Source organism: Pinus tabuliformis, chromosome 7 (assembly GCF_031772625.1).
Source record: "Pinus tabuliformis cultivar Carrire ecotype Pingquan chromosome 7, CPIR1, whole genome shotgun sequence".
Taxonomy (NCBI): domain Eukaryota; kingdom Viridiplantae; phylum Streptophyta; class Pinopsida; order Pinales; family Pinaceae; genus Pinus; species Pinus tabuliformis.
The window spans coordinates 1,796,003,869-1,796,016,162 of record NC_142293.1 but is presented as its reverse complement, the minus strand read 5'-3'; positions in this window follow the sequence as shown (position 1 = coordinate 1,796,016,162).

The following is a 12,294-nucleotide window of genomic DNA, read 5'->3' as shown; positions in this document are numbered from 1 at the left end:
TAATGAATCTTTGGTGGCATTTCTCCAAATATTTTTGCCATAAATGTCGCCCACCTGCTCCTCTTAACTAGATTTTTGCTATCCAATCATGAACATTGTCTTCAATGGCTACTTTTGGACCCGGCTGCATGGTACCATCCTCCATGACCCATCCATTCTAGCGCACCTCCTCCTAGTGCGTTGCTTGCTTTCCTCGCGCAACCCCCTTACTTTGTTTGCCCCTTATTTGGGCAATATAGTTGTAGAATATTTCTACAAATCAACGAGCTCTGATACCATGTAGAAATTTCCCACCTATAGATCACCTGGTAATGCAATGTACTAAAGCAAAATAGTTGATCTACTTCCACAAAAAATTTAGCGGAAGCTGAATCGAACATGAGCAACATCAATAAGAACACATATAATTGATATGGAGAAATCAATCACACATAACACATAATAATTTACCAGAGGAAAGCCTCAGCCTAGAATCCCATCTCTGTATTATCATACATAGGATTTATACAAAGCCTTAGCTCTCACATAGCTAGCCATCTCTCAGTACAATCCTCACAGATGAAGGTGGAAATACATCATGATTACACAAAGCCTTAGCTCTCATAGCTAGCCAGCTCTTAGTGCAATCCTCCTGGATGCTCACAGGCAATCAGGACTTCTCCTAAGCCTTCTCCTATACCCTCCAGGCCTCCTATTTCCTTGTACAGTTTTTCCTGGGTGATCCTCCTGTTACCAAGTGTAACACTGATCTCCCACACTGATCTCACACCCTGTAAAATTGCACAATCCTCAAGGAACCTTCATCCTTCTGCTTGGATGATCTTCATTTATAGGAAAAATCTATCCAACTAATAGTACATTGTCCCTCCTCTGATCTCAACTGGGTCTTTCTCTAAACTGACATGCATGAGTTATTTATGAGAGAGTATCCAGTTATCTGAAGTGCAACAGTTACATGCATGCAGGCATTAACTAACTGAATTCACATTAATTCAAAAAACTGTTTAAATAAAATATAACTAGACTTGACTAAGTTAAACTAAGTCAACTGATCCTCTCAATATAGAACTCATCCTTAATTCCTCAATCAATGGAGCAAATAAAGGACACATTCCCCAATCAGTGGAGAAATAATTACATGTTCTCACAAAGACTTCAAGTTTGCTTTTCTTTAACTAATTAACTCATGGAGAATTAATTAATTAATATTCCAAACTGCTGGTAAGATCAAATTTTAATTTAATTCCTATAGATAGACCAGGGACTTCTATAAATAGGAAGGGACCCAAAAATGCTATTTTTAGAAGATGCTATTTTTAGCAGTTTTACCTCTCACCCAAGGTGGCCAAAATGCTCATTGTCCAAACTACTATTTTTAGCAAATTCTATTTTTACATTTCTTGTTGCACACTTTTCAACACTCCTTCTCAACAAGAAAGGCTTCCTCTCAAACTCGATCCTGTAACTCTGGGGCATGCAACACATCTACCAAGTGCGGTTGCTCCAGCAACACTCGGAACCAAAAAACTCCCAACTGACCACTCTGTTGCGCTAGAAACATACTCTGATGCTAAAGCTGTACCTACTACTGACAAGTGCTCCCTCTCTAACCTCTACGCTACTGCAACATCTTCATGCATCTCGCACCGTTGCACCCTTCTCTGTGCTACCCTACATTGTGCAACACACTTGTGCCTCTTGCATTGCTGCAGCCTGCATGCTCTGCGCTTACCTGGGATTCCATGCAATGCAGCTCTCTCTGCCACTCCATTCGCATATATCTCTACCCAAATAATTAGTTCCTGCTACTCCACATTGGGGCTCCCATAGCAAGGTCTCATCCAAGAGGTTGGGTACCTCAAGGATCCTGCCCCTCATCCTTGGGATGATCACTCTATATCGCCCCACCTCCTACCTGGAGGTATGGCTGCATGTGATCCCTCTGCCCACCTAGCTCAAATTTTCCCCCTACTTGAGGTCTCTGCATGAGTAGATGTCTCTACTCGATCTCCTCTCAACTTCTCCTGTTGTGGCTGCTCCACAACCTCTTGAAGTTGCTGCACCAATCGTGGCTCCTCCACAATCGTCTGAGACTTCTTTTGGCGCTGCGTGTTGAGAGGTAATATACCCTCCCTCTCAACCACCAAGTATCCATCAGTTTCCTTACTTCTCAAGGCTTTGCATGTATATTGAACCTCAAGTGCATACAGGTTCTTGGCTAGCACACCAATCTGTTTCATCTTTCTTGCCGTCATGAAATTTTCTAGAAAAATGGCTGATTTTAAATCAATGATATCTCCCTCATCCGAACTCCGATTCAGCCGATTTTTTTTTTTTGATCTTGGGTATTTTTCCACAAGGAATCCAAATATACTATTTGTTTCTAAATTTTTTTTACAGAAATTTTCATAACTTCTCTACAAACTCTAGGTCCAAAACTCAAAACATTTAAATCTCCTCTCAGTATATTGTTCTTCCTTGATCGCCTATGCTCTGATACCATGCAAAATTTTCTCTACAAATCAACTAGCTCACTGATATCATGTAGAAATTTCACCTGTAGATCCAACTGATATATGCAATGTACTAAAGCATAATACTAGATCTACATCTACCATAAACTTAGCTGAATCTTAATTGAACATGAGCAACATCAAAAAGAACACATATAACTGATATGGAGAAACCAATCACACATAACATAGAATAATTTACCTGGGGAAGGCCTCAGCCTAAAACCCCATCTCTGTATTATCATACATAGGATTTATACAAAGCCTTAGCTCTCACACAACTAGCCAGCTCTCAGTACAATCCTCATAGATGAAGGTGGAAATACATCATGATTACACAAAGCCTTAGCTCTCACAGCTAGCCAGCTCTCAGTGCAATCCTCCTGGATGCTCACAGGAAATCAAGACTTCTCCCTAGCCCTCTCCTCTGCCCTCCAAGCCTCCTATTTCCTTGCACAGTTTTTCACGGGTGATCCTCCTATTACCGAGTGTAACACTGATCTCTCACACTAATCTCACACCCTGTAAAACTGCACAATCCTCAAGGAACCTTCATCCTTCTACTTGGATGATCTTCCTTTATAGGAAAAATCCATCCAACTAATAGTACATTGTCCCTCATCTGATCTCAACTGGGTCTTTCTCTAAACTGACATGCATGAGTTATTTATGAGAGAATATTCAGTTATCTGAAGTGCAGCAGTTACATGCATGCAAGCATTAACTAACTGAACTCACATTAATTTAAACAAACTATTTAAATCAAATATAACTGGACTTGACTAAGTTAAACTAAGTCAACTGATCCTCTCAATATAGAACTCATCCTTAATTCCTCAATCAGTGGAGCAAATCAAGGACACATTCTCCAATTAGTGGAGAAATAATTCCATGTTCTCACAAAGACTTCAAGTTTGCTTTTTCTTAACTAATTAACTCATGGAGAATTAATTAATTAATATTCCAAACTGCTAGTAAGACCAAATTCGAATTTACTTCCTATAGATAGACCAGGGATTGCTATAAATAGGAAGGCACCCAGAAATGCTATTTTTAGAAGATGCTATTTTTAGAAGTTTCACCTCTCACCCAAGGTGGCCAAAATGCTCATTGACCAAACTGCTATTTTTAGCAATTTCTATTTTTACATTTCTTGTTGCACACTTTTCAACAATAGTTTATAGTCTCATACCTCCTTGTAGCTGCCTCAAGTACCAAGATTGTCCTGCCATCATATAGTCATCACGCAAGTGAAGGATCTCCTTTATACAACTTCATTCAGATTCCATTCACCCTTCTAGGGAACAATTTTCCATTCAACTTCATGAGCTGAACTGTGCCAGCATCTGTAATTTCCTTGATAATAGGCGGGCCTAACTAGTGCATTTGGAACTTTCTAGGAAACGTTTTGAACTTATTATCATAGAGCAAAATGAAATCATTCACCTTGAAATTCCACAGCTTAATATTCTTATCATGTCAGACCTTCTCATGTTCCTTTTGCACTTGCTAGTGAAATCCTGCAAGAAACTGTTCTTCTTCCAACTCGATCAACTATGCAAGCCATTCCTCCAAGGTCTTGTGATTTTCATCTCTGTCAAAGTCGCAATGCATAGGCTTGGAAAAATATATTCCATGGGCATCACCACCTTGATCCCATAGACCAACCTGAACGGAGTTTGGCTTGTCAACTTCTTGCACATCATCCTATATTCCTATAGAACCATTAGGATGCATACATCCAAATCATTTTTCTTCGAGTTACAAACCTTTGTCAACACTTTCTCTAGAATCTTATTGAACGCTTCCACTATACCATTGGCTTGGGGATGATAGGGCATACTTTTTTTATGGTAAACTTGGAATTCTTTGAGCATCGTGCTGATTGTTTCAATTAGGAAATGCATACCCCTATCACTCATCAATATCTTAGCGCACCAAAACTGTGTTAAGACGTATTCAAATAGGAACTTCGTAAGTGTATTAGTAGTACAATCCTTTACCAGTTGTGCTTCTGCCCATATGGTTAAGTACTCCATCATAGTAATGATGTACTACATGCCTAACTTCCTTCTTGGTGGTTGTACTAGACCTATAAATTCAATTTCCCATTCATCAAATACTTGTAGAGAAATGTGAGGGTTTAGGGGAAATTCATCTCTTCATGAAGCTTTTCCCGTCCTTTGACAAGCATCGCATGCTTTACAAAATTCCTTAGAATCTTTATGCGTTGTCAGCCACCATAACCCTATGCATAAAATCTTCTTCCCAATTGCTTTACCTGCATAGTGTCCTCCCACCACTCCTCCATGTGCTTCAACGAGGATGCTAGCCCGCTCAAACTCCGGAATATAGCGGCACAATATTTCATCTGTTCCCATCTTATACAAATGTCTCGCTATAATAGAAAAATCAGCACCACGGACCACGAGTTCCTTCTTCTGCTGAGTAGAATACCCTTCCAGAGTTGTTCCTATCATTAGAAACTGAATTATATATGCAAAATGGTCATATTATACTCCTACAACAAATAGTTGTGCATTCGGTAATCCTTCATCTATATTAGTGGGCTCTTCACCTGTCTCAATCCAGGATAGATGATCTAGTCCCACATTCAACCATCCGGGCTTCACAATCACTTCAAAATCATATTCCTAAAACAGTAGTAACCACCTAGTCCCCCCCCCCCACAAGAGAGGTTTGTTGACCAGGTACTTGAGAACGGAGTGAGCTATGTACATTTTGAAATGTGCGCCCAACAAATAATGTCGAAACTTTTGCATCGCATAGACCATTGCCAACCCTTTTGGAATATTTATTTTTGACTTTTAACAGTTTCCTACTTGCAAAGGCTATTGGATGATCAATATCACCTTCACCAGATTGGGTCAATACTACACCTAGCACAATACATGAGGCATCCACATGCACATGGAACTCTTTCTTCCAATCCAGAAATTTTAACATGGGCACAGTCACCATGTTGTCCTTTAACACATCAAGACTCTATTGACACTCGTCATCCCAACAAAAGGTCACATCCTTCTTTAATAGTTTCTCCATCAGCGCGATTATCTGGGCATAAGACTTGATAAACTTCCTATAGTAGCCTGTGTGGCCCAACGTTGTGCACAATTGCTTAACATTCTTGGGAGCTTCTAAATTCACAATCACTACTATCTTCACAGGGTCCACCATCAATCCCTGCTTACATACTACATGGCCTAGAAAATTTCCAAAAGGCACACATAATATACGTTTCTTCAAGTTTAGCGTGATTTGGTATCTGCAACATGTATCCAGCATGAGTTGTAGACTTGCAACATGGCACCTCACCAATATAAACATAGTCTAGTCATAAAAATATACTTCCAAGGATTTATGAATAGGCTCCTTAAACGTTGCGATTACTACCCTGGAGAAGGTCACAGGCGCATTCTTCAACCTGAATGGTGTTACTGTATAATGAAAGCAACCCCACTCTGTTACGAAGGTCATCTTGCTACGATCCTTTGATGCTATCTTAATCTGATGGTATCCTGAGAATCCATCAGTGAATGAATATGCATCCTAGCCTCCAACATTCTCCAAGACTTCATTTGTAAATGGTGTTGGAAATGGATCACGAACACATGCATGATTAAGCTTTCTAAGATCTACACATATCCTAATTTCGCCTTATTTCTTTTCCTAGACAACCATCGGGATCACCCAATCAGATTCTTCTACTGGCTCAATAATTCTAGCCTCCAACATTTTGTCCAGTTCTCTGTGCACCTTTTCTTTATACTTCGGATTGAGCCAATAAGGTCTCTACTTTACGGGCTTCAGATCAGGTTTCAAAGTAATTTTCATTACACCCAAATCTCCTACAATACACTTCAGATATGAGAACTTCGTTGGGAATAGATCCTGGTATTCGCGCAACATTTCGGCCACCTTATGGAATGTATCTTCATCCCAATAGTCTCTTATCTTCGTGAACTTGGGCTCCACATCAGATCTAATATTTACTTGTCAACTTTTCAATGGCTCTATTACATCAGAGTCCTCTGTCTCAAGTCCTTCAACCTTGTGTTGACCTTCAGTTTCAGGAATATTAATATTCCTTGGATCCTCCTCTTATTCTTTAGTCGTCACATTGTAACACTCTAGCACATGGCACAGTTGTGTACTCCTATCTGGTTGAGCCCATTCTATCGGTTCTTCAAGTGTTCTAAATATAGCGGCCTTAATCTCCTGGAGCACTTCATCAATGAATTCAAATCCATACTCAAATCTGAAAGTTAATAAGAAACTCTCCCTCAAGATATCCCATTCAGCTTTCCCATGGCGTAGTTTCATTTCCAAATACCAATTCATTGGAATAGTAACTAAGGTTTGACAGAAGATATGCACCCACTATGGTTGTGGCTCTTCTCCCCAAGCTTTAGTCCATTACGTGGATCATCCTTCCCACTATACTTCTCAGTTATCCAGGTTATAGCATATTGAAACCTTAGCTTCATAATTCACTTGTATTCCTTCCAGTCATCAAAAATTTCCTTATGTGTATCCCGCCAATGGGCAGGCATAGTGTGCAGTTCCAATTCAAGTTCCTAGAATCAATGTTGCTTGGGAACCTCCCTTTCAAATTCATCCAATAAGAGATTAACATAATTCAAACCATCATAGTGTAAAATCTTTCTTACCTCTATAGATATGCACCGTAGTGATTTGGTCATCATATTGCAACTTAACATAGATACCTCATGCAACCTATTCTACCAATGTTCGAGTTCTTCATCTTCATTTGAGGTACAAGAGTTGTATTTGTCCCACGTGATCCACCCATCCATAGTTGGATTAATCCAATCTTCATCATGCGCAATTATATTATATATCTAATCTCGTCCTCTTCATAGTCACATACTGATTCAGTGTAGTGCACTCTTGAGCAGGATATAGTGGCACAATAACCCTGAGTGCCTTCCTCTCAAATGTCATCTTTCGCTTCTTCATATTAATTACTGCATCCATATCAAAGGCCCAATCAATTCCTAGTAGCGTAGGGTACGGATTTTTGTAATCTACTATTTCTATTACTTCAAAATCCACCAAATCACTTTCTCCTTCAATCTCGACTATTACCCCATACAGGCACCCCATAGGAATGGTATTCTTCTGATTGGCCATTGTGTAGATGTATAGGAGACCATTTTAGTGCAGGTCTCCCCATCCTTTCCCAAGTCTACTTAGGTAATACATTCACATCAAAACCCAAATCAAAGATGACTTGGTCTGTGCGGTTAGCCTCATTTCATGCCCGTTTCGCTTCTTACGTCTACCCAGTTTTCTGATAGCACGGTGTCCTAAAGGCATCTTAATTTTTCTGGTACAACTGTCAATCAGATTTTGTATCCATTCTACCTCTTTCTTAATCCTTAACGGTTTCATACAAGTTTTGAGAAATGTGGTTAACAGTGAAGGATCCACATCTTGCACTTCACTATTTCCAACCGATTTTTCCTGACTCCCAGATGTAGAATCTTCAGCAAAATTCTTTCTGGTCTCCATAAAATTTTCTTTAGCCCTGTTGAGGTTAAACCTGACTTCCTTTTCAGTGGCCTTGCACACCCATCCTTCGGTCTCTTGTTGCTTCCCCTTATCCTCTCCTGTGGCCATACCACTGCACGTTACTAAATTAATGCTATGATCTTCTTCACGAGGCTCCACCCTCATCATCTGGATATTCTACGTAGGTTGTGATAGGGTCCTATATTAATAGGATTCATAATTTTGAATTAGTTATGGTTGGTCTTGTAATATTGTACATACTTTTTCTTTCTGTAAAATTTTTTCCATATTAAAAATTAAAAAATGTAAAGAGGGTATGTCATAAAAGAAATATCAAAGGACAAAAAGAATAAGAAAAGATCAAAAAAGTGAAAATATATGAACCTAAAACAAAAACAAATCATGAAAGTGTGCAAGTCTAAGTGCCACTACTTTTTACTTTACTATGCAAAATAATGGTTGTGTGTAGCTTTTCATAAATGCCATAACTCATGATGGTCAAATAATTTAATCTTGACTAGTTCATGCTTTAAATTTCATGTTTATAGTTATAGAATAAAGATCTAGCCAAACTATTTAATCTTGGTAGATCACTAGTTAGGTAGAGGAATAAAATGTGCTCATAAACTTAATCTAAGCCATTGGAAGATATAAGGTTAGAATTAGATAGTTTGTTTTACAAAAGAAAAGGAAAGAAATGGTATGCTATTTTAAAGGCATCCAATAAAGTGAAGAAAAAATGTTAGGGTAAGTAAAGGGTAAGTAGAAGAAAGGTTGCAGAAGTACTAAGTTGATTGAATCATAAGCACATTTATCATGCTTAATCATGTGTTTCAGTTTGCAGGAGAAATTATGAAAGTGAAAGGATGTTCACAAGCTGATTTGAATAACTTCCCCTTCTTTCATTATATCCCCACTACATACTTACTAATTTCCCCATTATCCCACCATTGCTTGTTAAAATGTCCTTTTCCCTTCATTTTCACCCTTGCCCCTTGTTTTCACACATTTCCCTAGCAAATTACCCTCCAAAAGTCATTTCCCAACCAAAAACCCCTTTTTCCTAGTGTGAAACCCATTCCCCTATGAAAAAATCATTTTCCCCTTATTAATTTCCTTATTTTTACTAAAAAACCCATAAAAACCCCCTCGTCCTGAGTTTTATTCCCCCTTCCGGTTTATTTAATTAAAACTTCGCAATTCACATTTTCCCGATATAAAACCCGTTTAACCCACCAACCTGGTGCGGTTAACAAATCCCGCAACATTTAACCTTAGTCCCACTCCATAACCTGTTCATTATATTTTAATCCCCATTTATTGAGTAAATAATTACAAATCAATTGTAATTAATCCCCCCCGCCCTGCAAATCTCTGCCTGAGTTCCCTCTGTGCAGCTCCGCCGCATGACAACCGTCTGATCTACCACCCCCAAATCTGATGGCATGCATCCATATCGCGTTGATTCCCTTCCCTAACTTTACCCAGCCGAGAGAATGCGAGATTTGCAGTTTTGCTCGGGCCCTCTTCAGTTACGTGGCAACACTTGGTGAACTCGTGTGCTCTCAGGGAAATACCGCCCGACTGCCAAAAGTGGTGTGATGGCCCCCGAAACCACCTCCATGCCAAAAGCCAAAACCACCCACTTTTCATTATGAAATTCTGCACCAAATTATAACCGTTGCCAGTTAAAAGGCCGAAGACACTAATTTTCCCTCTTTTCGCTCATTCGCACTGTGAAATCTTCCTAAGCCTTCCTGAGCCTCTACAACCAAATTTGACTGCTAGCTACCTCTTGAGCACACTGCAGATGCCCAATTCAGCCATCCAGTGCACAACTGAAGCCACAGTACCCTCTGCAGCCTCCATTGAAACCATTTGCAGCTTATACCACCATTTCCAGGTATTTGACAAGAAACCAGAATGACCCTTTCAAATTTAAAAACATACAATGAATTCAAACATTAAATTGATTGAATTTAAGAAATTCTCCCTAAATTGAGAGTATTTCCCCATGAATACCTAAACTCCTCCTTTTCGCCTTGCAAACTTCCCTTTCACTCCACCATACCTGTTCAGGCTTCACTTCTACAGTCTGTGCAAGCCCAATTCACACCTTTCCCCATAAAATGGCTACCGAGACCTCTCTAGATGTCAAACCTATATCAACCCCTCACCTGGACATTGACCATTTGGCCCTAGAAGATAGGGATTTCCAAATATAGGACACTGCAACTCCAGCCCACCTTCTGAAGCTCCACTTTTGGAGTAGGGACAGATTCTTGAACCATGCAGATGACATCAACCTTTGGGAATCAAATTTACCCAAATACACATTCCCAGAAGTTCACCCTTTCCCAGATATTGTATATTATTATCATGCATGTTATGTCCCTAGCCAAAGGGCTCTGGTTGCCCCAAACCAACAGTTGTTTTTCACTATTACACTTGAGTCAATCAACCAAATGCTACAAATCCAATCTAACCCTAATCTGACCCCTCTATCCATTGGAAACTTATTGGACTTGTACATCACGTTAGACCAGGTAAAAATGAAGAAAATTTCTAGAATTTTATCATTGAATACCGCCATACTCCTACGAATACCCCACCCTATGCTGCCGCCATTTTCTCAAAAAATGGCTGACGCATAATCACCATGCTCTCATGCATCCTAGGATACACATCAGATGAGCATGTGGATGAGGTCATCCTGGCCTTCCTGTCCATTTTCATTCCAGGCAAGCCTCCTGCTATCGTGTATGATTATGCTCAGTTCATTGCAGATAGAATGCATGAACAATTCACCATACTGCCCATTGAAAGAGTTTTTAAATACTCTTCAGTGTTGTTTTATATGTTTTTGTATTATCAGACAGACAAGTTCCCTATGAACATCCAGAAGTTGGACACCAAGGGAAAAGAGAGATCAGTGGTCTACAGGACACCCTTGGTCTAGAAGTTTTCCACAACATTCACATACCAAGATTTCATAGACTCCTTTGTGTGCCCAGTCATGAACTTGTTGACTTCTAATACTCATCATAGAATCATCCAAGACATCAAAAGAGTGTTTCAATTTACAAAGAACAACATGGTGGGAGATTGGTACCTCTACCAGAACCACGCTGAGATTAGAGTTTATGGTTGTCAGTTAGCCCCTTACAAATTCCCAAAATACCTCCCTATGAGGATATTTTCCATTGAATATTTCAGACAAATCATCAATTTTGATAAGGTCCACTTCCTATCTGCTAGGAAGAAAACCCAATTCTAGGTAAAAAACCAATTGGGACCATTCATTTGCAACAATAGAGAGGCTGGACCAAAGGCTGAAAGGTTACTACAATAGATGAAGTTCAGAAACAACTTCATATGGCAGTATGACCCTCATGGGGTCATAAACGAGATGAGACTTCAGGTCAAGTTGGGACCTTACATCCACCACCCAAGACTAGAAATTGAACAGTTTGCTAACCAATCTGAGTGAGTGGAGAACACATTGATTGATATGGACAACACAGTTGTGGATGTTGAGAACACACTGATTGACCTAGTAAAGCAAATTGAGCAAAGATCTTTCCTGTAGGTTCCATAATGAGGAGAAACAGTGAATGATCATCCTGTGCTTAAGACCCCAGTCAATGAGGAGAAAAATCCTAAAAGGAAAAGGGAAGAAGGATATAGCTCTGCCATGGAGACTATTGATGAGCTGTTTGATCTAAGAAAGAGGCCCAAATTGAATCCTGTGTCTAAACATGAGGAAAACATTGTTTCAGAGGAAATAACTAACACTAAGACAATGGGACAAATAAGTAAAGGAACAACTGCATCAGGGGAAACACGACAACCATCAACCTCCAACACACAGATGATAGAGAGACAACAAACTATCGAGGTTTCCTCCCTTGTTAGGCCAACTGACAGGGAAAATAATATCAAAGACAGATTCAAGGAAATAAAGATGAGGAATGAAAAGTTGAAGGTAGATACATATGCCCAATACCTCAAGCTTACACCACTAGGCCAGACCAGACTAATGTCAGCCTTTGACATCAAAGTAGGCAAGATGCAGGTGTCATTTCTGGGGCCCACTGTTCAGCAACCAAAGACCTCGACAAACTACAAGAAAACAAATTTTTAGGTTTTGGCCAAGGATGTTCATCCCATTGATCAGATAGAGTTCCATAAACAAGCTAGAGAAATGATTTACTCCACCCTCACT